We start from the raw sequence: 12,604 nt of genomic DNA, 5'->3' as shown, positions 1-12,604 counted from the left end.
AATGGAGGCATGGAAACGATGTCAAAGAAATTGCATTGGATCTGGTCCCAATCTGTGGTCCCATGCCTTCAGCACCCCTGCATCTCATGTGTGTATTTAAGGTGTTCTTGGGGTGTCTTAAGCAAGTAAGCCCACTCTTAGAGTGGCCCTGGCTCTGCATCCCCTTCCGAGTCCACAGGGTTCTTCTGTATCCTTCAGAGCCCACCATCACACGTGGCAGCCAAGGCAATATGAATGGCAAGATGCCAAGAGCTGCTCAGCGTTTTCTTTTGTTGTGGAGAATGCTTCTTCCCTCTTTTCTCTCCTACTTTTTGGATGGTACTGATAGTAACAATGATAATAGTTTTAATGATAGCAGTGAATTATTGAACACTGGTTACTCTGTGTCTAGTACTATTCTAAGTGTTTTACATGTAATTCATTTGATCCCCATAACAACCCTATAAGGCACATGCTATTTTACTGATGCGAATGCTGAGGAACAGAGAAGGCAACTTGTCTAAAGCTGTTTGTGACACAGTATTCTATAGAATTTTAGTGAAATAGCTGGGTTTTCTTACATACACATACACACAGAAGAAGAGAAAGATATCCTCAGAAATAATTAATATTTACAATCACAGACATACCTGCACACAAATACATATGTAAATGGTATCACACTATACAAAATGCTTTTAATGCAATTTTCTCACTTCCTATTTTTAGGCACAATATTATGTAATGAATATACATCTCCCAGCATCTTTTTAAACAGCTGCATTGTATTCCATTGTGTGAAGATACCATAATGTATTTGACAAATACCTTATTTTGAGCATTAATAGAGTTTTATAATTTTTTTCTATTCTACTAATGCTGAAATGAATCTCTTTGGGCCTGTATCTTTAGACTGTCTTATCATTTTCCTAAGATTAAATTCTAAAAATTGCCTTACTAAATCAAAGGGAAAGCACATTTCAATTTTGATAATATATTGCCCAACTGCTTTCTAGAAAGTTTGTTGTATCAATTTGAATTTACAACGAAGCATATGAGCATGCATGTTTACTGACGCCCTAGGCAACATTGGATACTATCAATATTTTTAATAATTTTCAACTTAATAGGTCAGAAATGACATTTCATTGATGTTTTGATTTGTGTTTTCCTGATAGCTAATGAGTTCCAGCATTTTTTAATGCTAAAAACATATGTATCTATTATTTTATGAACTGCCTAACCTGTCTGTAGGCATTTTCTATTGGAATATCTTCTTTATCTTACTGATTTGTATGAGCCTTAAAAAGATTGAGAAAACTAAACTTCGACTCATAATATCTCTTGCAAATAATTTTCAGTTTGTCTTTTCATGTTTAAGGTGTTTAAATGGATGACTGGATCAGAGCTTAATTTTGCTACTCACAAGTTATGGAATTTTATGTAGTCAAATTTGTTATTAGTCTTTTTGTTTCAGCCACATTTTAAATCTTTCACAATCACAAAATTACATAAATATTTATTTATATATTCTTTTATATTAATTTTTTCTAATCAAAACTTTAAAACATTTGGAATTTAATTTTGTGTAAATTATGGGAGAAGGCTCGAAATTGTTTTTTTCAGTGCTTATATACTTGCCCCCAATCATATTTTATTGAATAATCCATTTAATAAATAGTTGATTCTTTCTCTAATATGTTAAACTGACATCATTAATATCTACCAAATTATTATACTTACTTAACTTAGCTTCTAGATTTTCTTTTTAGTTTTATGAATCTGTCTGACTACTTTGATACCATACCACAGTGATAATTTAATTTCTAATAGGGCAAGTCAATCTCATTACTCATTTTTCTTGGTCTTTTCATGACTATTCTAACACAATTATTCTTCTAAATGAACTTTAGAATAATTTGGTCAAGTTCCAAACAAAAATCTCATCAAATTTTAATTGGGATTGCATTAAATTTATAAATTAATTTGAGGAGAAATGACATCTTTAAAATATTGAAGCCTCTAATCCAGAAACAGGGAAAGTCTCTTGATTTATTAACATCTTTTATGTCCCTAAGTTAAATTTGTAATATTTCTCAGATAGATTTGTCATCTTTCTTATTAAGATTAGTCCTAGTTATTTTACATTTTTGTTGCTATTGTTTATTTGATTTTTAATGTATTTCTAAATAGTTATTTCTATTATATAGAGAAACTTCTTATTTTTATGTTAATTTGGTAAATGGAAACTAATAAGTGCTTTTCTTCTATTTTTCAGATGATTCTCATTTTTTTTTCTGAGTAGACAGTCTGAATCATGAATAATGTTAATTTAGTCTCCTTCATAATATTTTGGTTAAATTGTTGTTTTGACACATATGTCTTAATATGGGAACCCTTTGGAGCAGGGGAGTTTTTGAAAAACTTGCAGTGCTAAAAAATTGTAGAATCATCGCTTTCTTTTTAAGTATTGTCTAAAACCAATTCAGCTGACCATTAAACATTCTCTAACTTTTGCTTTAATTGCGGGATTTTCTTTACACCGTATTTCATTCTTAAATTATTTAAAAATTCTAACAGTGAGAAAGAGAGCAATCAAGAGATTGAGATTGAAGTGGTCTAAATTGTGGACTCTGAAGTCAGACCGACTAGGTTCAAACTCTGCCTCTCTGTGTTACTTATGAATCATTACTATTTGGGGCTAATTATTTCACCTGCGTGTGGTTCCCAAATCTGTAAAATGAGGGAAATAATAGTTTCTACCTAATACAGTTGTTGTAAGGAATTACACACATGCATGTAGCACAACAGTACATGTTGAATAGCAACCTCTCAATAAACATTTACCATGTTTATTTATAATTTTGCTTAGTTACCAAATCTTGCTCTCACTTGCTGCTTGCTATCCATCAACAGGGCAATCTCAGCAGTTCTTCCTATCAGAATACATGAATAAAACAAATCCAATTCCAGAATCATTGATGATTAATGCATATTTTCATGGCAATTTCATGGGAAGGCAAAAGGGTAAAACATTTTTGAAATATCCTTAAATTTTCTCCACTTTTCCCAAGGTTCTCCTTTCTGCAGTTGCTGCATTCTTTGTCTCTGTCCTCTGTCTCCAAACCTCGCTTTGCTACCTCCAGAACTGGTATTTTTTTAAAAAAAATTTTGTAACGGTAAACATACTGCAACAACTGTGAGAAATTTAATTAGATCCCATCCAATTTGAAGTTGAAATCATACTATAACCTATATCATGTCCCAGCGCACATCCCCCTGCCCTCTTCTTCCCTCCCTTGATATTTAATATATAGCCAATCCAGTAAGATTAACTCCTTAAATGCCTAAAAAGATAGAGGAAATCATTTTCTACATTTCAAATGAGAAACAACATTTGACTACCATTATTAATCAATGTAATATATTTATGTACTGACTATTATACTTAGATACAAAAAATATAATTCTAGCAACTAATGTGCAATGTAGACCATTTACATAATCATCAGAGAAAGAGAAGACTGTTCTAAATTATTGGTGTTCGTATCTGAGATGAGCAAGAAGACGACTGGTTAGGTACGGTTATCTTTCTAGTAGTGCCCACCTACCAGCCCATCCCTATGCTGAAAGAGAAGTAATTTGATTTTTGGATTACATTAAAAAATCACTTATGAGGAGGATATCAATATGGTTTTGTGTTTCCCTATATTTTCTGATTAGATTTTTTGGTTGCAGGATGATATTTAACTAATAGGGGTGATAATGAGTATAGATGTCACATTCTTGATAGAATTTTCATTACATCACATAAAGGATACATATAGCATGTCTGCTAGCAATGAATTTCCTCAGTTTTTGTCTGAGAAAGTCTTTAGTTTTCCTTCTATTTTGAAGGATAATTTTGCTGGCTATAGAATCACAGATTGATGGTTTTTTTCTTCCCCTACTCTAAATAACCCACTCTACTTTCTTCTTGCTTACATGTTTTCTGACAAGATCTGTTAATGTCTAGCTTTATTGCATTGTATTGTTAGAGTGCCAAATATATAATTTCAAATGAGGAAAATGTGTTGAGGTTTTATTAGTGGGTTAGAATCTAAGAATTTTTTTGGAAAATGCCATGAGCTCTGGAAAATGTGTCTTCTGTAGGTCATACAATTCTGTTGTAGTACATACAACTTTCCATTTAAATCTATGAAAAAATGAGACATATCTTTGAATTTCTCAATTGTACTTCTATTAATTTCTCTTTATAAATTCTTACAGCTTTTAAAAAATTTAAATGCTATGGTATTTAGTAAATTTAAATTAGAATTATGATAACAATTTTATATTGTATATTCTAATTAATGTTAAGTCACATTCTACTTCCTTTTTTCCTTTGTATGTCACATAAATTTTAGTTTGAATTCTAATAGTATTTTAGACATTTTTAGGGTTATTTTTTATTTCTTTAATATATCTCTACCCCTGTAAACCTCTATATATCAACTTAGTTTTAAAACATTACCTGTCAACAGTATGCAGACAGCTTTGTAATTTTTGTATTATTATATTTTCTTTTTAAAAAATTTTCTATTGATTCAGAAACTACTCACTTTATTTTATTCTAATAATGGTTACCTGTATTTTTTTTTCTTAAAGCATACTGAACTTTTATTTCTCTATTACAGTGAATCAAATAAGCATTACCTATTGATTTCCCTACCCTATTTCCACCCATAAGCTCTAGTAACCGTGAGAACAGGCATAAATAAAGACTTGAACCTAAAACATGACAAAGTAAAATAATATAAGCCTCATTTCTCTCTCATTTGCTGTTCTGCAAAGGCAACCACTTTCAACTTTTTAGCTGATTATTAAAAATGTACTCCATAACACTAAATAGTATGTTTATACTGTTATATGTAGTCTCAACTGAATTTAACCAGTCCTTGTATAGACCCTCCCGAGCACCATTCACCCAAGTAACTGGGACTCCTGGTTCCTAAAAGTATAGAGTATTTTGTGATGTAAACTATATTCTCCACTTTCTCTGCTGGCAGCTTAGGATCCTGCTTTCCTCACTTAGCTGTGATAGTTACACTCATTCATTGACTTCTTGCCTTCCCAATTTTGTTGCTGGTATTTTCCTTTTTTTTTTTTCCCATTTCCAATTTTTGTCTTCAAACATTATTTGACTCTCATTTTAGTGAGGTTTCAAGAAGAAATATTACTAGAGGCATGTTCAATCTGCTATTTTTTTTTTTTACCAGAAATCCTTGGGATTTTTTTAATCTTTGAAATTCAAACATGTTAACAGAATATATCTTTAGAGCATATCTCCTTTTATCAGTTCTACCTGTGTTCTCAGTCAGGAATTCGATTCTATAGATCTAAATTTTTCCTTCGTGTAAGGAAATCTATCTTCTATTATTTCTTTGCTCTTCTACTTTGTTTCACTTTCTAGAATTCTGTTATAAACTATATCTTAGTCTATTTGGGCTGTTATAACAAAATACCATACACTGGGTGGTTTATAAACAACAGAAAATTATTTCTCACTGTTCTGAAGGCTGTAAAGGCCAAGATCAAAACACTGGCAGAATCTATGTCTATTGAGAGCTTACTTCCTAGTTCATAGACAGCTGTCTTTTCACTGGGTCCTTACATGGCAGAAGGGACAAAGGAAGTCTTAGGGTCTCTTTTATAAGGACACTAATCCCATTCATTAGGACTCTGCCATTGTGACCTAATCGCCTCCCAAAGGCCCCACATCCTAATGCAATCCCATTGGGCATTAGGTTTCAACATGCATTTTGGGAGAATATGAACATTCAGTTTATAGCAAATAGATTGTATCTCCTGGATATACTCTTCATTTTTATCATCTTTTTACTCATCATTTTCATATGTTTTAATGTCAATTTAATTTTCTGCAATATTTAAAAGATTATTCACTACTTTGTTGTATTTTGTGGGTTTTTTTTTTTTTGATAACCATATTTTTCATCTAGAAACTCCTTAATGATCTCAGATGATCATTTTCTGAGAGATGCAGTGCCCTCTTATGTATCAGTGAGAGCATGAATTACGGATATTTTTAAGTCCCTTCTTGGTTAGGGGAATGTACCTATTTCATAAAGGAATGTTAGTCCTGATTTTTAAGAATCATCCTCTTATATATGGACCAGTGAATGTTTTTGAATGGCTGTGATAGTTTTTTAATCTATAAATTTTTAAAGAAGTAAAGTACACCTGGGAAGAGTGTGGTACCGTCTTTGGAAGCCACTGGGAATGAGTAAAATTTACAAAGTCTGTGAGCACTATATTATAGCTGAGAAAAAAACTGTGATGGGGAACTGGATGGGAGACCCGAAGTGACTCAAATCGTGCCATTACCCTCAGCAGAAAACCTCTCTAGATTAGACCTAGTTGCTCTTGAACTTGTCTGACTCACTGAGCTAAACTTATCTGAATCCCCTCTCTCCTTCATGGTTCAGCTCCAGGCCCTGTTTGTCCTTTGATATTTTCTTTAAATGTTTGACTCTGCAAGGATTAATGCACATTTCTCATCTTTCCTGCTGCTTTTTCCAATAGGCAACAACTGTCTCCAATTTCATTACTGATATTTATATTATTATTAGTCCCAACAACTACTCCAATGCTTTAATTGGCATATGCATAGTCCACTTCAACTCTTCCCATTTAGTTCCAGGAAGAGAGAATACTTGTCATCTGCAATGGATGATTACCGACTTTCTTATTAAATGAATTGTTTAAAACCGGAGAGTGAATGCCTTTTGCTGTCTATAGAAAACTGTGTTGGACTGATGATTCTTTAGTGAAAATAACATTGAAACTCTACTTTGTTTTTTATTGTTGCTCAGAAACTCACACTGTATCACTCTGATGATAACATAGTCCAAATCTATAATCCTTTTCTTAAACCCTTATGACCAGATGTATTCAGAATTCCACTTTTTAAATAATTATTTTAGGAAGTTAGTAAAGAACAGATACCATGTGTTATATAACACTTCCAGCAAGCTTTGAGGCAGCACATCATGATCAAATGCATAAAAATGTATGACTGCTGACTCCGAATGGGATAAATAAGAATGACTAGTCTCTTCCAGATTACGTCAGGTTTTGTCATCAAAGGAGCTGTAAAAAACTTATTCTCAGAGCTTTTATAGTCAAAAGATTATGGCCTTTTCTTGCTTTGTCAGTTTTATTCCATCAATTAGTTTAAATACAGTGATAAAACCTGACCTGGGAGGCAGAAACGAACACAAAAGACAGTAGGGTCTTCCAACAAATGATGGAGGTTAAAATCATATTTGGAAATGTTGTTCCATTTGTTTGTATTGACTGTTTCTTTCTAGAAGCATAGTTTGGGATAATATTCTTCATTATAGTCCAAGGTCATTGGGCATTTTGATGTGTATGACTGGGAGACAGAGTTTGATCTCTTGAGATTAAGACATTTTTACGAGGTGAGATGGAGCATGTAGGAGGGGCCTCTTGAGTTTACAGAGATTTCTTTATGGCTTCACCTTGCCTTTTTTTCAACACTTCCAAAATAATTCTCACTGTGAATAGTTCCAGTGATTAGGCCTGCAAGGGAGCTTGGTTCAATGTGCATTATAATTCATTGCCATCCCTGGGGAATGTTTCCTATCAATCCTCATTAAAGCTGTTATTTACAGGTCAGATGGTGGAGAGATTATTACACACATTTAAGAACCTAAAAAGCAGATTGTCAAATTATCCCTGGAGCTGGGGGAGAAGGAGAGAAAGTTGAGAAGAAAGGAAGGAAAGATGGAAGGAAGGAAAGAAAGAGGGAAAGAAGAAAGGAGGAAATGGAGTGGGGGAGGGAGGGAAGAATATTTTCTAATCTCATTCATTCCTTTCTACAGTTAAGTAAACAAAGCCCCAGAAAGTTGAAGCTTAAGCTCTGTGGTTAAGGTTCTAAGCTCAGGTACCAACAAGTCCTAAGCCTCCAGCTTGCCCCCTATGCTCTTCTCTCTCTCTCTCTCTCTTTCTCTTTTTTTTCTGAAAGCTTGGCAGAGGTAGGGTCATGGAGGGACTTACTCTTGTGAAGTCTCGTTGGCTTCTATTCAAATAAAGTTTAAGTGGAATGGCTTAGGCCTCTAGCTTGCAGATATGTAGTAAATGTTCCAACCTCGGTTCTACCATTTCAATCATGTTACCTGACTGCTGAGATACTCAGTAATTTCTAGAATCTCTAACACTAGCACCTCAGAACCAGGGGTCCTCAGGAGCCACTTCTTATTCTTGCAGGAAGAGGCAAAAAGGAGGAAGTCAGAAATCAAAGAGAAACTCTCTGTGTTCTCTTACAGTCCAGCTTGGCTCAGGCACGGGGAACCCACTGACCGTAGAGCTGTACAGGGCACGCCCTATGGCTGGTGTGGCAACTGCTCTGCACTCAGCTCTCTTTCTTGTGCTGCCTTTTCTCTGGCCCCATGTTCTTCCTACTTCAAAATCCAGCCCTGGACCTCTGGACATATACACTGCACTATGGTTTGTAGCATTTGCACCTTAGCTCTCTTTTGTGGGGCCTGCCTTATATCATCAAATTCATCCCTCCCAGGAAGTTCTTTACACCCTTATCATGCTTATTGGAGCCAAAGGCAGAGCTGGCAGGGAGCAGAGGAGTTAAGTGCTCCCTCGAGCAGTCTCTCCAAAGGCAGAAACTTTCAGACCTTGTGGCATGTAGGAAAGCTGGTAAGAGGCTGTGCCCCACTGGCTCCCCACCCCCTCACCCATCAGGATGGAAAGACGTGGCTGTGTTTCTACCTGGAGCCCAGTGCTCCTGTGACCTGACTCTTCTAGTGACAGGGAAATCCAAACCCTTTCCTCTAAGTCACACCTGGCCTCAGAGGAGGGAAGAGAGGGTAGGAGGACATTCTTCTTGCTATGGCTATAAAACAGAGCTTGGATGCCTTCCCCTCCCCCTAGGGAGAGTGCAGCTCTAAGAGGCGCCCTCACACCTGCCTGCATTTTAATTAATATCATCCCACCATCTATCAACAGCAAGTCAACATGCTTCACACCAGGGGAGAAAAACAATCCTCGCCTTGTCAGCCCTACTTCTCCAGGAGCAGCTGAGGGTCTCAACCCCACCTCCCCCCACCCCCACTCCCCCGACTCTCTGCAACCTCTTTTTCCCTGGGGGCTGTTGACAGCATGCAGTGCAGCTTGCCATGAAGATGGCTTTGGCATCAGAAGGTGGCAGCATGGGAACGTGGCAGAGTGGGTTGGGGCCAGCTAATGGTCAGGCGCAGGCATTAAGTACCAACTGCACTCAGGGCTTTCCAATCCTCACAGCAATGCTATGCGATGGGAATTTCTATCCTCATCTTAACAGAGGAGGACTGGGATTTGGAAAAGTGCAGGAACTGCTGAGGTCACACTGCTAATATAGGTTCAGGCTGGGCATCTGAATACAGACCTGGCCCCTGGATCTCTCAGGGTGTTTCTGCCTCACTTCCCCCATACCCCATGGCAGCAGCCTGGGGAGGGGCTGGCCTTGAGTGTGCTCTTGATGACAGAGCTGGTAGTGGCAGGGCCTTCCTTCCCTCATTGCCTCAGCTCCCTCACCCTCACACGTCAGCCACGCCCCCGGGACACTGCTCCGTGTACTGGACTTTAGAGTGTTTTCCCACATGATCAGCACCTTTTCTTGAGATATGAGATAATTGCCTGACTTTAGCAGCAGGGCGTGAGGAGCTCTCTCCATTAGATGGAGACAGGAGGTAAAAGTAGGCCAGACCACCTATTGGTGGTGGTAGTGTGGAAGCCTGTTTGTACCTATAGGTTATGTGTGCACATGTGTCCACGCCCATGGGAGTGTGTGGGAGTCAGAGCGGTATGTAGTTGTGACCAGGAGTATGGTCATTAGTGTTTCTCCATGCATAAGTGGAACAGCCTGCGTTGAGTGTTTGGGTAGGCCGTCATTCTAGCTTGGTGACAACATTATGGGACAGAGTGGCACAGATCCACCCAGGCTGTCAAACTTCTCTGAGCCCCACTTTCTTCATCTGCAAAAGGGCAATGAGGCGATTCAATGGTATGATATATGGAAAACCAGTATGGTACTTGGCACATGGTAAGCACTCAATAAGTTGTAAGTGCTAACTAGAGCTAAATCTACCTAATTACCATATCATCCATCTTTTCCAAGGAGATAAAAAGACTGTCAAATGTTTCATTGTAATCCAGACATGCTTGCTCCCCTATATTTCCATAGTCAGTGAGCCTAGGAAGCAGTGAAAGAAAGAAGTCTAGTCCTTTGTAGCTAATTCCTAGGGAACACTCACTCAGTCTTAGGGGTCACTGCCTCCCTTCCAAGGGCTCAGAAAGACTAAACCTTTAATAATACTGTCACATGTGACATACTTCTGAAGCCTAAAAGAAAGAACCTTACTCTCCCTTCCTCTTCATAGGGCTAAAAGACATGTCCTTTCCTGAGCCTACCTTTTCCCCTTGTTCTTCTTGGTGAAATTCTAGATTCTGGAAAATCTTCATCGGCCTTTAAAGCTGGCTTCTGTCATCTTTACTAAAGGAAACCCACTCAGCTGGGTCCTCAGCTACTTGGTAACAATTGTCCAATTTCCAGCCTCACTTCCTTTTATTGCACAATTGCCTGAGCAGGTGTCCTCCGCGGCCCCCCTGCTCCCTGCGAGATAATGACTTCCTTTGTGCTCAGCCCAGCAGGAGTGGTCGTCCTGGAGATGCTGCTGCCCCTTACTCTAGGGACTGAGTCTCTCTGCCTGCCTAGGAATTCTGTCTCAGGTGATTCTGATGGAGGTACTCAGCCCTTCCCAAAGACATAGGCCAAGAAAACGGGTCTAAATGGGACCTCCAAAAAAGCAGGTCAGAGAAAAGAGCAATGGCGAGGGAGTGGAGGGCAGACTACGAGTCAGGACTTCAAGTGTCAGAGGGAGGAATTCCGCTGTGTCCTGGAGAACATCTCAAGGTTTCCTAATCCAGATAAAGATGGTCATTTCCTTTTCAGAGTTCCTGAGCCATCCCTTTTCAAGAATTATTAGATCTTAACTTCTGTTGCCCCATTACCTTTGTAGAAATCTGGTTTACCTCTCTGACTCCTTTTTTATTTCTTTCCTGGGTTCTCTTTGATTTAGCTCCCTTGGAAACAGCTTCTCAGTCCAAGGAAATAAAAATGCTTTCTGGAGTGGGGAAGTTACCGCAATGCCCACTTGGCAGTGCCAGAGCCCAAGATATAAAAAAAGGACAAGAGCTTTCTAGATGGCGCAGGAAGATAGAGTAGAACAGAGGCAGGAAGAAAAGTGGTAAAGATGATAGAAACAAAAATAAAATACTTTCTCTTTCCACTTTTTCCTAAACCCGCAGGCCTCTCTGGTGTGGATCATCGTGGTGGGAGTGATGGCAGGAAGGGGGCTGGACCACTGTCAGGGAGATAGTGGTGACAATAGTAGTGTTGGGAACGGAGGTGATAGAAGTGATATTAAAGGTACTGAGGGTGGTGGGCGTGATTAGAACCATCATCTGGAACCATCATTCTTCATACTTCATGTCTAATCCAGCCCTACCCATCTCATAATATATAAAGGAAAGGAATATGGACTTAGGAGTCAGAATTCCTAATGCTTGTGTAAATTTATAAATCTTATTTTGTCAGTTCTCAATTTGCTCATCTGTAAAATGTGGAGATCGGAGTAGGTGGATTCAAATGTCCCTACCAGCTCTTAAATGGTAGGATTTCAGGATTTCAGATTCAGTTCTAGATCTATTTTCTCACAAACACTAGGCCACAAATCTCCCATTTCTCTTTGTTTTTAGAACACTTGATGCCTAAACCAATCCTTTCTTTGGTCATCAGCTCAGACCGCTCTGCTAATAGCAATGTCCTGGTCTTAGGCCTTGGGCTCCTGTATGGCAAGGGCTATTTTTGGTTCCATGCCTGGAACGATGGCTCACATATAATAGACATTCAGTACATGTCTGATGTTCCCTGGGGATGAAGACTCAACCAACAGTTACTGCATTCCAGGCCATGACCCAGGTCCTGGGGATAAAGAGATTTAAAGGAATATTTTCTGACTGTGAGAAGGTGGCAGGCAATTCAATAAAGCACTGTGTGATCAGTTTTATAACACAAAGAACAAAATGAAGTGGCCTTGCTAATGAGGGGGCACAGGTAAGGTAGGATGTAATGATTTCATGTAAATCTTGGAAGATGACTCTTACCTCTCCATTGACAAGAAGAAGGCACTCAGGTACACAGAATTGAAACACCACATGTCAGTGTTGAAAGGGTGGACCTAGGGAATAGTTGACTGGTGGGAAGGCTGCAGCTTGACTGTGAAGAGAGTGGCAGTGAAGGGTTTTAGGCAGGAGTACCACACATTCCCAGCATTTTCAGAAAGGCCCTCTGACGGCAGGTTAGAAAATGGACTTGGATTCAATAAAACAGAGGCAGAAAGATGCAACAGGAAAATCTCTTAAGTGTAGGCTTTATCTTGAGACCTGACAAAAGGCAGAGGTATTAGGATTGAAAAGGGGCAAAGCGCAAAAATTCAAGGGGGACTTAGCAGGAGGGATCTATAAAATTCAATGACCTATTAGATCTAGA

This window comes from Pteropus vampyrus, unplaced genomic scaffold (genome assembly GCF_000151845.1).
Source record: "Pteropus vampyrus isolate Shadow unplaced genomic scaffold, Pvam_2.0 Scaffold575, whole genome shotgun sequence".
NCBI classification, from domain to species: domain Eukaryota; kingdom Metazoa; phylum Chordata; class Mammalia; order Chiroptera; family Pteropodidae; genus Pteropus; species Pteropus vampyrus.
The sequence above is the reverse complement of the archived record's forward strand: the minus strand, read 5'-3'. Positions refer to the sequence as shown.